The 13581-nt window shown below is 42.5% G+C and overlaps 1 protein-coding gene across 1 annotated transcript in view; it reads right to left on the bottom strand.

The window, feature by feature from the left end:
• The window catches only part of LOC103697062 (AAA-ATPase At3g50940-like), a 38037-nt gene that overhangs the window by 18297 nt on the left and 6159 nt on the right, over positions 1-13581 (bottom strand). Inside the window, exons 2-5 of the mRNA XM_088719867.2 lie at positions 12738-13490; positions 12411-12660; positions 12144-12319; positions 11953-12045 (exon numbers count right to left, since the gene is read on the bottom strand). The gene's annotated coding sequence lies outside the window, so the exon portion shown is untranslated. The remainder of the gene's footprint in view (positions 1-11952; positions 12046-12143; positions 12320-12410; positions 12661-12737; positions 13491-13581) is intronic.

Below are 13581 nucleotides of genomic sequence, written 5' to 3'. Positions count from 1 at the left end.
AAAGGCCGTCAGGGCGTGCCATGAGTTCGGCACCAGTTGCGTCGGCGCCACTCTTAAACCCCGAAGCACCTGAACGACTAAGTCCGAGGGGGGAAAGCGAAACCCGGCCTAAAGAATGCCCTCATTGATGGCGACCTTCCCTGGAGGAGGATGGGACATCCTCTCCTCAGGCCCCGGGAGCGTAACATTGCAGGCCTCGGGAAGGTGGTATCGAGCCACGAACCTATCTAGGTCTTCAGCGACCAGCTCCGACTTAATGCGGTCTGCTCTCACTTCGCCCATCCCTAATGGCCAGTGAATCTACGGTCAGGACGGGGTCAAGAAGGGGGAAAGGACCGGAACGACTGGAGTACCCTAATACAAAAGGAGAAAGTATGGAGAGCCTTAAATTGAAGAATGGGGCAACTCACCGGAAGAAAAGGAAAAACGGCTCCGAGAGCGTCAAAGGAGGAGCAAGCGAACAGTCCGACGGCAATGACGGCAGCGCAAAGGAGAAACTCGGAGATGTCTGTAAAGAGAAAGGCGGACGGAGGAGGGCCCCCGGTTAAATAGGCGGAAAGGTGGGTGACGCCACGGTGACGCCAGAGGACGCCTGGCTGCCGAAGGATCGCTCGCGCCCCAAAGGCGAATCGACGCCCTTAAGGAAGGATGTCCGCCGAAATCCTCAGACTGCCAGGTCAGCAACAACCGCCATACGCCATAAAGAAGGCGGGGAGCTCGAAGCGCGCGCGCCTCTCCGAGGGATGGCGGCAATCACGAAGCATCACTCCCTTCACCCGTTCCCCTTCTAGTTCCAGGCTCGGAAGTGGGGGGCTACTGTTACGGGGGAACTTAGCCACCATGCCCCACGTGACCGGCACGCGCGCCCAGGAAGACTACGGCAGCCCCTTGATCCAGCAATCCGACCCCGAGTCGGACATCTTCGGCTCCGCAGCCCGACCCCGAGTCGGCTGCCCCTTGATCCAGCAATCCGACCCCGAGTCGGACATCTTCGGCTCCGCAGCCCGACCCCGAGTCGGCAGCCCCTTGATCCAGCAATCCGACCCCGAGTCGGACATCTTCGTCTCCGCAGCCCGACCCCGAGTCGGACATCTCTCGACAACGACAGGCTATTCCCCAGAGGCACGCCGCAGCCTCCTGCTCCACTACTCCCTGCAACGGTTGTATCTGGCGCTGCTCCACGATCCCCTGTAACGGCCGTACAAGGCGGAGCTCCACTACGCCCTGTCATGTCCGTACCCAGCGCTGCCCCACGACGCCCTGTAACGGCCGTGTCAGTGGCAGCTCCATCGTGCCCCACGATGACGAACCCCCCTGAAAGACCCCCCCAGCCTGGTATATATGCGGCTGGGGGAAGAAGGGGGGGTTAAGCAAGAACTTCCAGAGCATTCTCCTACTTGCTACTATTACCTCTCCTTCTCCTCCAATCTCCTCTGACTTGATCGTCGGAGGACCCCCACTGCCCCAGTGGTGGTGCGAGGCTTGCTTGCAGGTTTTCCGGTGGAAGGTGGAGCGCAATCAACACCAACCAAGGCAACTCAAACGGAACGCCGTTCACACCGCTGTGCCAATCGTTCTCGGTTTGGACCACCAGCAACAGAATGAAATCTCAAAAAGAGACTAGATGTTTAACCCATGTGATCACAAGCTAGAGAGCATAACATCACAACTTATAAAATCGTAAATGTTTCGATGCATCAAATGCAGTTCATACCCCTATAAATTATTTTATGCTTGTCCAATATTTTATAAATTCATTCTATGCAGAGCATACATAATATCTAATTTACACAAGCATGAACAATATTCATAATTAAATTTCAATAGTCAAACCAATATTTGAAGATATAAAATTAAGCATTATAAAGCAAATTATATATATAATAAATCACTAGAGTAAAGATACTTCTAGCTCAACTTACAGGTACAGAAAAATACCCTATTGGATTAGACACAACCTAGACAAACACAATCTAAGATTAGGTTTTCCTCTCAAGCAAGCACAAATTTCATATAAAATCTCAGGCATATGAAGTGTCCCTAGGTTCATTGGGCCCACGTGAGGTTCCACAGTTCCAAAAAGGTTCCAAATCAGGGTCGGGATCCCAAATCTATCAACCAATGGCTAGGATCTTGGTGCATACTTTGAACCTAATCTAGATCTTAGGATGTCATCTACTCCCTGATTTAAGAATAGTGAGAACAAGGAGATTGTAATTACCTCGATGATGGGATCTGCCTACGAAACAAGTTGCACCTTTAAGATTAGGTGCTTCATACTCCCTTTGATCTATAAGAGTGACAATGCCCAAGTTGGAGGGGCGGAGTATATCTGACAATGTGCTTATTGCCCAGGAGTTCATGTTTCATCTCGGTAGGGTTCTGATAAGGAGAAGCTTGATGGGGATCAAGCTTGACATGGAGAGGGCCTACGACAGGGTGAGATGGGATTTTTTGCAACAGTCTTTGCAGGGGTTCGGCTTCCATGAGACGTGGATCAGATGGGTCATAGGCTGCATTCGTGCTCCTTCCTTTGCTATTTTCGTGAGTGGCACGCTATCCCGATTCTTTGTGTCGTCAGGGGGGTTGCGCCAAGGATGCCCCCTTTCTCCGCTATTGTTCATTATTTGTGCAGATGCATTGTCTAGATTCCTACGGCAGGCAGTGGCCACTCAGGAGTTAGAGGCCTATAGACCGGTGACGGGGGCCTCTCTGATCTCCCACTTGCTTTTCGCTGATGATTGTTTGCTTCTAGCTAGGTCGTCGCGGCAGACGGTCCAGATTATAGGTCAGATTCTTCGGAATTATTGTGCAATATCAGGACAGCGGGTCAATTTGACCAAGTCAGCTATTAGTTTCAGCCCGAAGACTATATTGGCGATGAAGCACTCTATACTGAAGATTTTGGGGGTGTGAGAGCATAAGGGTACGATGACATACGTGGGGATCCCACTCTCCGGCCGGCGGCTGCAAAGTAGGGACTGTACTTTCCTTGAGCTCAGCATCAAGTGCAGATTAGAGGGCTGGTAGATGCATACACTTTTAATGATGGGTAGCATCACTCTAGTTCGATCAGTTCTTACCTCGGTTCCTATCTACGTACTCTCCAACGCCATCATCCCAGTGGCACTCCTGTGGTCCCTTGAGCAACTTTTCATAAACTTTATTTGGGGGAGGAGCAGTGGTAGAGGTGGCATCCACCCGATGGCTTGGGAAGTTGTGTGCCAGCCGACTAGCTACAGAGGTTTGGGGGTGCAATCCTTGGTGGCGAGGCGGGACGCTTTAGCGGCTAGACACGCGGTTAGATTTGTGGTTGAGCCCGAGAGTTTGTGGTCCTCACTGTTGAGAGCTAAGTATGGCGCTTTGGTACCAGGTGTGCGAGCTGGACGTCACCACTCTCCAGTCTGGAGGGAGATGTGTGCCAGAGCTATAATGGTGCTTCCGGAGATCAGATGGGCCATTGGTCGTTCTATCGATATGCTGGAGGATAGTTGGGTGACCGAGTTGCCGATTTGTCGCATGCTGACCATGGTAGACCAGCAAGATTAGCAGGTTGCAGGATTAGCGATTTACTAGATTCAGATGGGGGTCAATGGAGGGAGGAGCTGATTCGGAAGGCTTTTGGAGAGCAGTTGGCAGAGTTGGTTTTGACTCTGCCAGTCCCTACCGAGGAAGAGTCTGACAAGCTAGTATGGATACCGATGGGACGGTCACCAGTGCGAGTTAGAAATCTTCACGCTCTGATCAGTAGGGAGCCAGCTCAACAGATTGAGGGTGGTTGGAAATGAAGGTTGCGGATTCATCCCCGTGTGGCGCTCTTCATCTGGAAGGTGGCTTGGGGTTGCCTTCCAACCAGGAGTTTGTTAGTTCGACGTGGCATGGAGGTCTCTCAGTGCTGTGAGGAGTGTGTAGATATTGAGGAGACCACCAAGCATGTTCTTCTGCAGTGCCCTAGGGCCCGAGAGAGGTCACCGGTCCCACTATCTGACTCGATAGTATCGGCGCAGGACTTGACTCATTTGCTGAGAGATTCCATGCAGAGTCCTAAATCTGTTGAGGCAGGGATCTTATGGCATACTTGTCCTACTACATTTGGTTGGACAGAAATGCCGGCCTGTTTGAGGGAAGGAGGTCATCTCCGAGGATGGTGGTGGATAGAGTGACGCTACATGCAAGGGAGGTCACTGCGGCGGCCACTGTGTTTTCTTCTGGGATGGCTAGGGATATTTGGGTACTCTTCACGCTGCTTCAGCACCTCGGTTTGCCCTTGTTTCTTGGGTACCCCCATCCTTTTGCTATCTCAAAGTAAACTTCGACGGCAGTAGATCAGTGGATGGTATGACTGGAAGGGTTGGATTTATGATCAGAGACCACCTTGGTAGGATGATAGCAGTAGGATGGAGACGCACGCCAGGACTTACAGTGGTCGGGGCAGAGCTGCGGGCAGCTTGGGAGAGTATATCCTATACAAGGCAGGTACTTGGCGTCGAGCGGATGTACCTCGAGAGAGATTCATTTGTGGTGATCGATTAGATCCGGAGGGTGAATCGGTATGGTGATGGTCATTCTCTTATCCGGGAGACTCGCAGGATGGCTCAGTTGATGGGCGACTTTCAGGCACGTGTTCAGGGAAGCGAACAGGGCAGCAGACTGGGTCGCCTCCTTTGTCGCCAGGCACTCCAAGGATTTTCTTTGGACGTCCGCATCAGACGTTCCTCCTCCTTTGTATTTTTTACTTTTCCGTGATTTGGCTGGTTGTACTCGTGTTAGAGTTATATGAAATGAGTAGCCGCTTTTACCGAGAGACAGAGAGAGAGAGAGAGGAGGTAAAAAGAGATGGGGAAAGATAAAAGGAAGACTGAGAGACAAAGAGAGAGAGAGAGAGCAAAAGAGTGAGGAAGAGGGAGAGAGAAAACAAGAAGCAGCTCATGTAACAACGCAAAAATTCATCCAAAAAAGCTAGCCAAGAGGTATTTTTTAGGTTTCTTAGTCTTGTATAAGTATCTAAGATCTTCTCGGCAAATAATCAATGTAGAACTTAACACATGCCTATATAGATCGCCACTTACTCCTCCGGTCCAAGCACTGACGTCTTCGTGAGGCTAAGGGTTCAAATCCATTCAAATCTAATTACAAGTACCATGATTGGCCCGTAGTTAGCCTCTATAAACCCGTGCTATAGTGTCCCCTAGTCCACATAGGCTATGTGCCAAGTTTGCTCTAATAACATTTGTCACAACCCAAAACCTCACCCAAAATAATTAGTCAAAAGATATTATCTGATTTTCTTGATCATATATATATGTACTCAAGATTTATCCAACGAATAACCGATTTAGGACTCAACAAACGCTCGAATGAATCCTCACATACTTTCCCCATTTAAGTCCTAACGTCCTTATCACGCTAAAAGTCTAAATCTATTCAAATCTAATCATAAGCACTACGATTGGCCTATCGTTAGCCTCAATAAGCAGGTGTTGTAATGTTCTCTAAACCATATGGGCCATGGATTGGGTCTGCTCTGATATCATTTGTAACAACCCATGACCTCACCCAAAATGGCTAACCAAAAAATATTATTTGAGTTCCTTGATCCTATATAAATATCTAAGATCTACCCAACGAATAATTGATATGAGACTAAATACACACCCGCATGGGTCATCACATACTCCCCCTATTTAAGTTATGGCGGCTAAGGATGCAAACCATTCAAATCCAAATACAAACATCACAATCAGCTCATGTCATCTCAAATATGCCCATGCTGTAGTGTCCCCTAGTCTATACAAGTTATGAATTAGGTCCGCTCTGATTCTATTTGTAACAACCTATAACCTCACCCAAAAAGGCTAGCCAAAAGATATTATTTAGATTTTTTGATCCTATATGAGTATCTAAGATCTACCTAGTGAATAACCAATGTGTGACTAAACATACGCTCGCATAGATCCTAACATACTCCCTTTACTTAAGCTCTGACGTCCTTGTCGGCCTAAGAGTCTAAATCTATTCAAATCTGATCACAAACACCATGATTGGTGTGTGGTCAACCTAGTCAACATGGGCCATGAGCCGAGTCTACTCTGATACCATTTATAACAATTCAGGACCTCACCCAAAATAGCTAGTTGAAAGGTATTATTTGGGTTTCTTGATCCTATATAAGTACCGAAGATGTATCCAGCGGATAACCGATGTGGAACTAAATATATGTCTGCACGGGTCCTCACAGCTCAAGCGGTCGACCAGGGTTTACCCCTCCATTGTAGAGCGATGCCATGGCCACATGCAAGTACCAGTGAGGGGGAAGGTGAAGTCGTCCGACATTCCAGCAAGGTCGCCTGGGCTGTTGGTGCATAAAGTGGTGGCATTCTATCGACCATGCAATGCAAGAGAAAAAACCCAAAGAGGGGAGTGCAGAAGGTGAGGCAACCAGCAGAGGTGTCCAACACCCTGCAATTGGCATTAAGAGAGAGAGAGAGAGAGAGAGAGAGAGAGAGAGAGAGAGAGGAGGAGGAAAGACAAGAGGTGGTGAAGAGGCATCTGGTAGTAACGATGGAGGAGGATGGCAGCAGTCTTGTTGAAAGATGAAAATAGAGAATGCCGACTCAAAAGAAAAATAGGGAAGTGGAAGGAAAATAAGATAAGGGAGGTAGCGATTCCAAGTTGCCTCCCCCACGCCAGCTCATCCCATCTGCGAGCAGCTAAAAATGGAACCACTACCTCTCTGGAAACATAACCCAGAGGGGCTAGCTGGCTTGAAAAAGAAGAAAGCTACAACGCCGACCTTCCGTCCGGCAGGGCCAACAAAGCTTTCCCTGATCGAGATTGGAAGGATGCTAAAACCAGCACTTGTCGTAGAAGCTTAAAGAATATGGAGACAAGATTTGAACTTAGGACCTCTACTCTGATACCATATTAAAATCAGCCATTGTTCCAAAAGCTTAAGCTTATAGAATGAGACAAATTTATTTATATATTTTATATTTGCTTATGAAGAAGGCTGCAAGATGACCGGACCTTCTTGGTTGGCGATCGAAAATGGTGCAGAGGGAAAAAAAATAAGAAAGAAGCAGAGGAGGAACCTCTCCTATTTTCGTCTAAATGCAGGCCGTTACATCTTAACCCCCTTAAAAAAAAAAAAAAAAAAAAAAAAAAAAAAAAAAAAAAAAAAAAATCTCATCAAAATTTAAAGCGCACCCGGGCCTTCAGAATGATAAGGGAGTTCTCGGCCCAAATCTTATTATATCCTTGGTAGGAGCTCAAGAAACAAAAATCTCTCACTTCTAATTTTAGATCTCAACTTTCTTCAATCATATGATCAAAGTGGTATGATGACCAGATTATGATCTATTTATATAACTTAGTGCCGCATTCAAGATTGAGATATAGGTCAACAAGATTAGTATTTATAAAAAGATTGACTAGGAATTTGATTTTGAATTTATGATCCGGATTTGAATGCATGATTCATCAAGATTAAACTAGGATCAAAAATAGACTACTAATTCTTCATAGTAGGACAGATCAGTAAAAATAATTGTATTTTGAGCAGATCTTGGAAATGAATTGGACATGATCATGTTGCGGCTCAACACTAAAAAATCATGACAAATCTTGCTTAAAGTCAAATAATTAGATATTTAGTAACAAGCTCAGAATGGTTTTTTTTTTCATAATTTCAAAAAATTGCTAAAATATTTGAAAATAAAAGACTAACCCACTTCACTTAGAAGACCTCCAAAAGATCAAGTAAAGATAAGATACTACATGATAATTATTTTTAAACAATTTATATCCTTTTCAGTAACAGATCAGCCCTTCTCCTTTTATTTATTTATTTATTTATTTATTGATACAATTCTATCTTAGATCACAATTACCAAAGGATTCTCTCTCATTTGAAATATTCTTGAGTAAGCTTTTTGATTATTTTCCTTTTCACTCTTTCTCAACAGAACACTTCAACTTTTTCAATTCTGCCAATTTCCAAATCTTATCCATAACCTGTTGCTTGATTTTATGATAGTAAGGAACCTTTTTCTCTCTTTGTCCTGTTATTGCTTAAACTGCACCTTAAACAACTTCTTAGCAAAACCATGTTATTATTTTTTTTTTTGTAATCCAAAATAATTTTCACCAACATCAAAATTACTATCACATTCTATATCCATATCGAGTCTAAGTTTCCAAAATAACTTAATTGACAACTGAATACATAACACAACATAATATAACATATTCACATAACTCAAAATAAATTCACATATATTAATTATTTTACTCTTATGACATTCCTCTCCTAGACCTGAGATTAGTGCACTTAATCAACAGTCTTGATTTTGTAAGCCATCTACACTAAGTGAAACCCTAGAGATCAAAACTTATAGCTGCAAGAAAATATCTGATTCAACATTATAAATCAATTGAATAGTCTTCTATTACTAGGAGAATTTTTTTTATAAGAAATACTTACTCTAAGTTATCCAATCAAATATTAAATTACATCCCCCTCTCAACTAGCTACTTAAACCCTAAGGATCTAAAGCCTAAACTTTCATACTATAAAATCTGTCACACCCCATCTCATTAGCATGAGCGAGCACATCGTAGATGACCACACACCCTGCAAGATTTGACCTGCAGGATATGCAAGGCCTAGGGAAGAATTCCACACAGTTTTAGTGCAGGTAAACTAGGATCCTTAAATTTCTTAGAATGATAAATGTCCACAGTACAAATTCCAAAATTATTTTCAAACTCGAACAACACAACTACATAGCATTTATTTAATAAAAAGAATAACTTCTAAGCTCTAGTTCTTTCGCTTACAGCCCATAATTCCATCCATACTATTTGTCGGCATTTGAAAAGGAACAAGAGAAAATATAAGTGAGCTAAAAGCTTAGTAAGTCACCTCTATCTCTAGCTCAATCAAGCCTAATATGCACAGAATATCAATTCTCATAAGTCACCTCTATCTCTAGCTCAATCAAACATAATATGCACAGAATATCAATTCTCATAATATAAGATCTTTTATTATATATAAAAGCATGTTGTAGAATAACAATATGCATTTCAAAAAATTTAATGCATTTAATCAAAAGATAAATTTTCAAATCAATGTATTTAAACCAGCCATACTCTATCCTAGCCTTTACAACTATGGCCATGATCAATTCGTGGCAAGCCCCAAAAGAGACTAGATCTTAACTACAATATGTCATCTATCAGCATGTACTAGTGATTGCCCCATTGAAGGCCCAAAAGAAAGTAAGCTCTAAAATCACATAGAAAACATACCCACGGTAGCATATATCAGTGATTGCCCTACTAGCGTGGCCTAAAAGGAAATTAGCTTCTGATTACAACGTGCTGTCAACCAACATGCGCTAGTGATCGCCCCACTAGAGGCCCAAAAGAAAACTAGATCCTAAACCTATGTGATCATAGACAGGATAGAGAGAAGACTATCACATCTTATTAAATCGACAAATGTTTCGAAGCATCAATGATGCAGTTCATACCTTAGTAAATGAATTTATGCTTGATCCAATATGCAGAACATATACAACACCAACATACATATGCATGAATAATATTCATAATTAAATTTCAATACTCAGATTAATATTCAAATGTAGATATAGAATTAAGTATTATAAAGCAAATCATATGATAAATCACCAGGGTAAAGGTACTACAGCTTCACTCACAAGGAACGGAAAAACTTCTATCAAATTAGGCATGACCTAGACAAACAAAATTTATGATTAAGTTTTCCTCTAAAGCAAGCACAAATATCATTTAAAATCTCAGGTATACAAAGGTTTCCTAGTTCGTGGGGCCCATTTGAGGTTGCATAATTCCAAAAATATTCCAAATCAAGGGTCAGGAACCCAGATTTGCCGACTAGTAGCTAGGATCCAGGTGCATGCCTCAAACCTAATCTAGTCCTCAAGGTGCCATCTACCCCCTGATCTAAGAATAGTAAGAACAAGGAGGTTGTAATTAGCTCAGTGATGAGATCTGCTTGCGAAACAAATAGTGCCTCTAAAATTGGGTGCTTCACAATCCTTTTGATCTATTAGAGGACAATAACCAAGTTAGAGAGAGAGATAGAAAGAGAGAGATAGTAGAGAAAATGGTAGAGAGATAGAAAAAGTTAAGAGAAAGAGATAGAGTTAGATAAAGGGAGAGAGTGAGGAAGAGATAGAAAGAAAACAAAAGAGAATTTCGAGCAATCAATTGTGGTTTACCTCTCCATTGCAGCATGATGCCATGGCCATCAGCAAGCAGCAAGCAGCAGCAAGTTGTTGGGCAAAAGGATCTGTCTCACTGATGAGGTGGATGTGGCCCAAAGAGTGCGAAGCGGTGATGTTCTGGTTAATGTCCGATTCAGAAAAAAAGAGAAGAATAAATGGAAAGGGGAACACAAGAGATGGGGCAATTGGTGGAGTTGTTTGACATCCTACGATGGCATTGGCATCAAGAAAGAGAGGAGAGGCAAAGAGGTGGTGAAGGAGGCATTAATGAGTAGTGATGCAAGGAGAATAGTAGCGGTCTCGGTGAAAGACAAAAATAGAAGATGTTGGCCCAAAAAAAATAGGGAAGGGGAAGAAAAATAACACAAGGGAGTGGCCAAAAATGTAAAGCACCATCACTCTTTTTTATTCCTGATATGGAAAGCCAGTCCGAAGGGGCTAGTCGACCTATTGGCTGGCGTGGCCAAAAATGGCATCCCCAACCAAGCTTGGAAGGAGGCTGCAAGGTAACTGGACCTCCTTGGTTAGCGGCCAAAGATGGAGCAAAGAAAAAAAAAAAAAGGAAAAAAGTAGAGGAGGAACGTAAAAGAAAAATAAGCATCGCACAAACCTAACATGCTGTTATAGAAAAAGAGAATTTTTTTTAAAAAAAATCTTCTAATCTAGTCAAAATAATGGATCCTATGAGATCTATCTAACCAAAAAATCACAAAAGTAAACTAAAAAATGTAAATTTACTACAAGTACAAAATATCAGTCTCTCCTAAATGGATCCTTGAAAATAGCATAAGAACTATAGAAACAAAAAATGGTCATAAACATCACATGAATCAAATACTTTGATTTAGAATGATAATAAGATCTTAAAATAAAAATGCAACTCACTATAAGATTATTTCATTATCATCTCTTGGAGCCTAGCTAGTGTTGGATCCATCGTAGTTCCACTTGGGTAGCTTAAATGGATCAAATGCCAACCCCAAAAGAGTCTAAACCAATTCAAAAATAACATGTAGATTTTGTTAACAACCCCCCGACCCCCGACCCCCCCCCCCCCCCCCCCAAAAAAAAAAAAGAAAGAAAAGTAGCCAAAAATTGAAAAAGAAAGAGATTAAGAGGGTGAAAAATAATCACTAACCCTTGCTTTGCTCCTAATATCCATTCCAAATCCACCGATCCCAAGAAGAAAAAAGCAGTGTGACCAAAAAAAGAAATTGATTTAGTAGAATAACAAAAAGCAACCTAATAAGAAAATTTTAGATACATAAATATGTACATAATACAAAGATCATTCTTGAAACTCATTATAATGTTATAGCAAGCACCAAATGCACGTCCAAAAGGCTGCTTGCTTGCATCTCAGCATATTATGTATATCATCCATGGAATGTGCTCCTATTTGGAAATAGGAAGCCGATGATTACCTCATAGAATAATAGCTGCTGACATGCTAGATAAATACGAACATTTCATCCATGATATTAAGCATACTCACAACATCTCTTCGATATAGTAGCCATATAAGACAACAGTAAATAAGATACCCATGGCCCTCTTTCCTGTTTATGCCTTTACGTATTTTTGTACTCATGCTATGCAGACAACAGTAAATAATAACCATGTCCCTCTTTCCCATATATACCAAAACATTTACACTTTTTATAGGCATGCTACTCACCGTTCTCTCCAGTGATGAGATCTAACACAACTTGCTTGAAGCTACCACCAATTCTTTATCATCAGCTTCTTGTTCATCTCCGTCAGAAAAACCCTGCAACAGCATCAACCCATCAGCTTCCTAGATCATACCAGAAATCTACCACATAGACACTATGATGGAAAACAACAGACACAATAGCCACGTCTCACCATTTAGTGCAGATCAGCAAGAGGATTTCATTCATGAAAGCCACAGAGATCATCAACAGATTGCTCCAGGTTGTATTTGTTCAGCCTTAGTACTTCCTTGTTCAAGCCAATCAGCTTAGAGCCCATCTCTTCCAGCTCCTTCAGTAGCATCTGCTCTACTGGGTTGTCATCATGGACTGTTTCAGAGGGTGGCACAACAACAACCGAGGATGCATCAGATGAAGATGCTGGGAAATCAATAATAGTATGTGGCATTGAAGAACTCACAGCAGGCACAGGCTGTGCAATCCCATCACAGACAATGGGCTTGTACCATTACTTGGGATTTCAGTAATTAACTGTTTAACCAACTCAATGGTCGTGTCAGAAAACTGGCTTTTGAACAAAACCAGCCAAGAGTTCAGCATTCGCATCTACACTTCCTAACTCCATTTCCGACACTACTTTTGGGAGGAAGGTTCAAGTTGAGATCAGAGGGGAAGTTGCCGCAAGGGGAAGTTGGTCACAATGCATCCACCTAGAGAACAAACGACAAATTGACTATCGATAATCAGTAATATTAACATGGGAACAATACTGTAGCAGAAGAAATACCTGGAGAAGAACCCAAACTCGTGAACCAATCTGTCCAGAAGGTGATGCCAATATCCAGTATGAAATATACCGACCAGTCATTGACGGGTGCTGTGAAGTCAATTGCAATGTCAATCTCTGTGTTCACAGGGCATCGATTTACTGGAATCTGCATAAGTTAGGATAGTAGTTTAATGTCAGGTCCAATAGACTAGCAGTAAATTCATCTCTGGACTAACTGCTTGCAGGTTTTAGGTTTTAAGCAACTCCACCACCAAATGTGAAAAAATTATCTGGAAGCATAAAATTTATTTAGCCACCTCCAACTGGACTGAGTAGCAATATGCAGCAGATTGATCTCCACCAATCCCCACAAGTTTTGCACCATGGGGCCATTGAGCGGTACCATTATTTCACATCTGCCAAATCTTAGTATATGATGTAGGAGGCATTAGAGTTCCATCCAGGAAAGTTACGTCTTGATTCTTGAATAAAGCAAATTTCCAGTTTTTCCCTTGATTCTCATCCCCAAACCATGAACATGTGACAAAGGAAACTGATATATCTAGAATGCCAGAATAATGAAGAGGAGAGACAGTTAACATCATTTTAAATCGAGGGAAATTAATGAGCTGAACAGAAGATTAGCATCATATAGTATTGTAAAAGTCCTCATACAATCTGTGAGAGGAACAAGCACCGTAAATTCTGGTATAATCAGCTTCATTACCCATCTCTGAGAAATAAAAACTGCATAAATCATAATCTTCCTTCCTGCAAAGTGAAAAACCTAGTCAAAACAAGTCATGCATGGCAAACCTGAGAAGCACAGTTTATCACAAATGGTTGGAAACATGGAACATCT

Source organism: Phoenix dactylifera, chromosome 4 (assembly GCF_051530095.1).
Source record: "Phoenix dactylifera cultivar Ajwa chromosome 4, Ajwa_hap1_PhDact_Kaust_v1.1, whole genome shotgun sequence".
NCBI classification, from domain to species: Eukaryota; Viridiplantae; Streptophyta; class Magnoliopsida; order Arecales; family Arecaceae; genus Phoenix; species Phoenix dactylifera.
The sequence above is the reverse complement of the archived record's forward strand: the minus strand, read 5'-3'. Positions and strand labels throughout refer to the sequence as shown.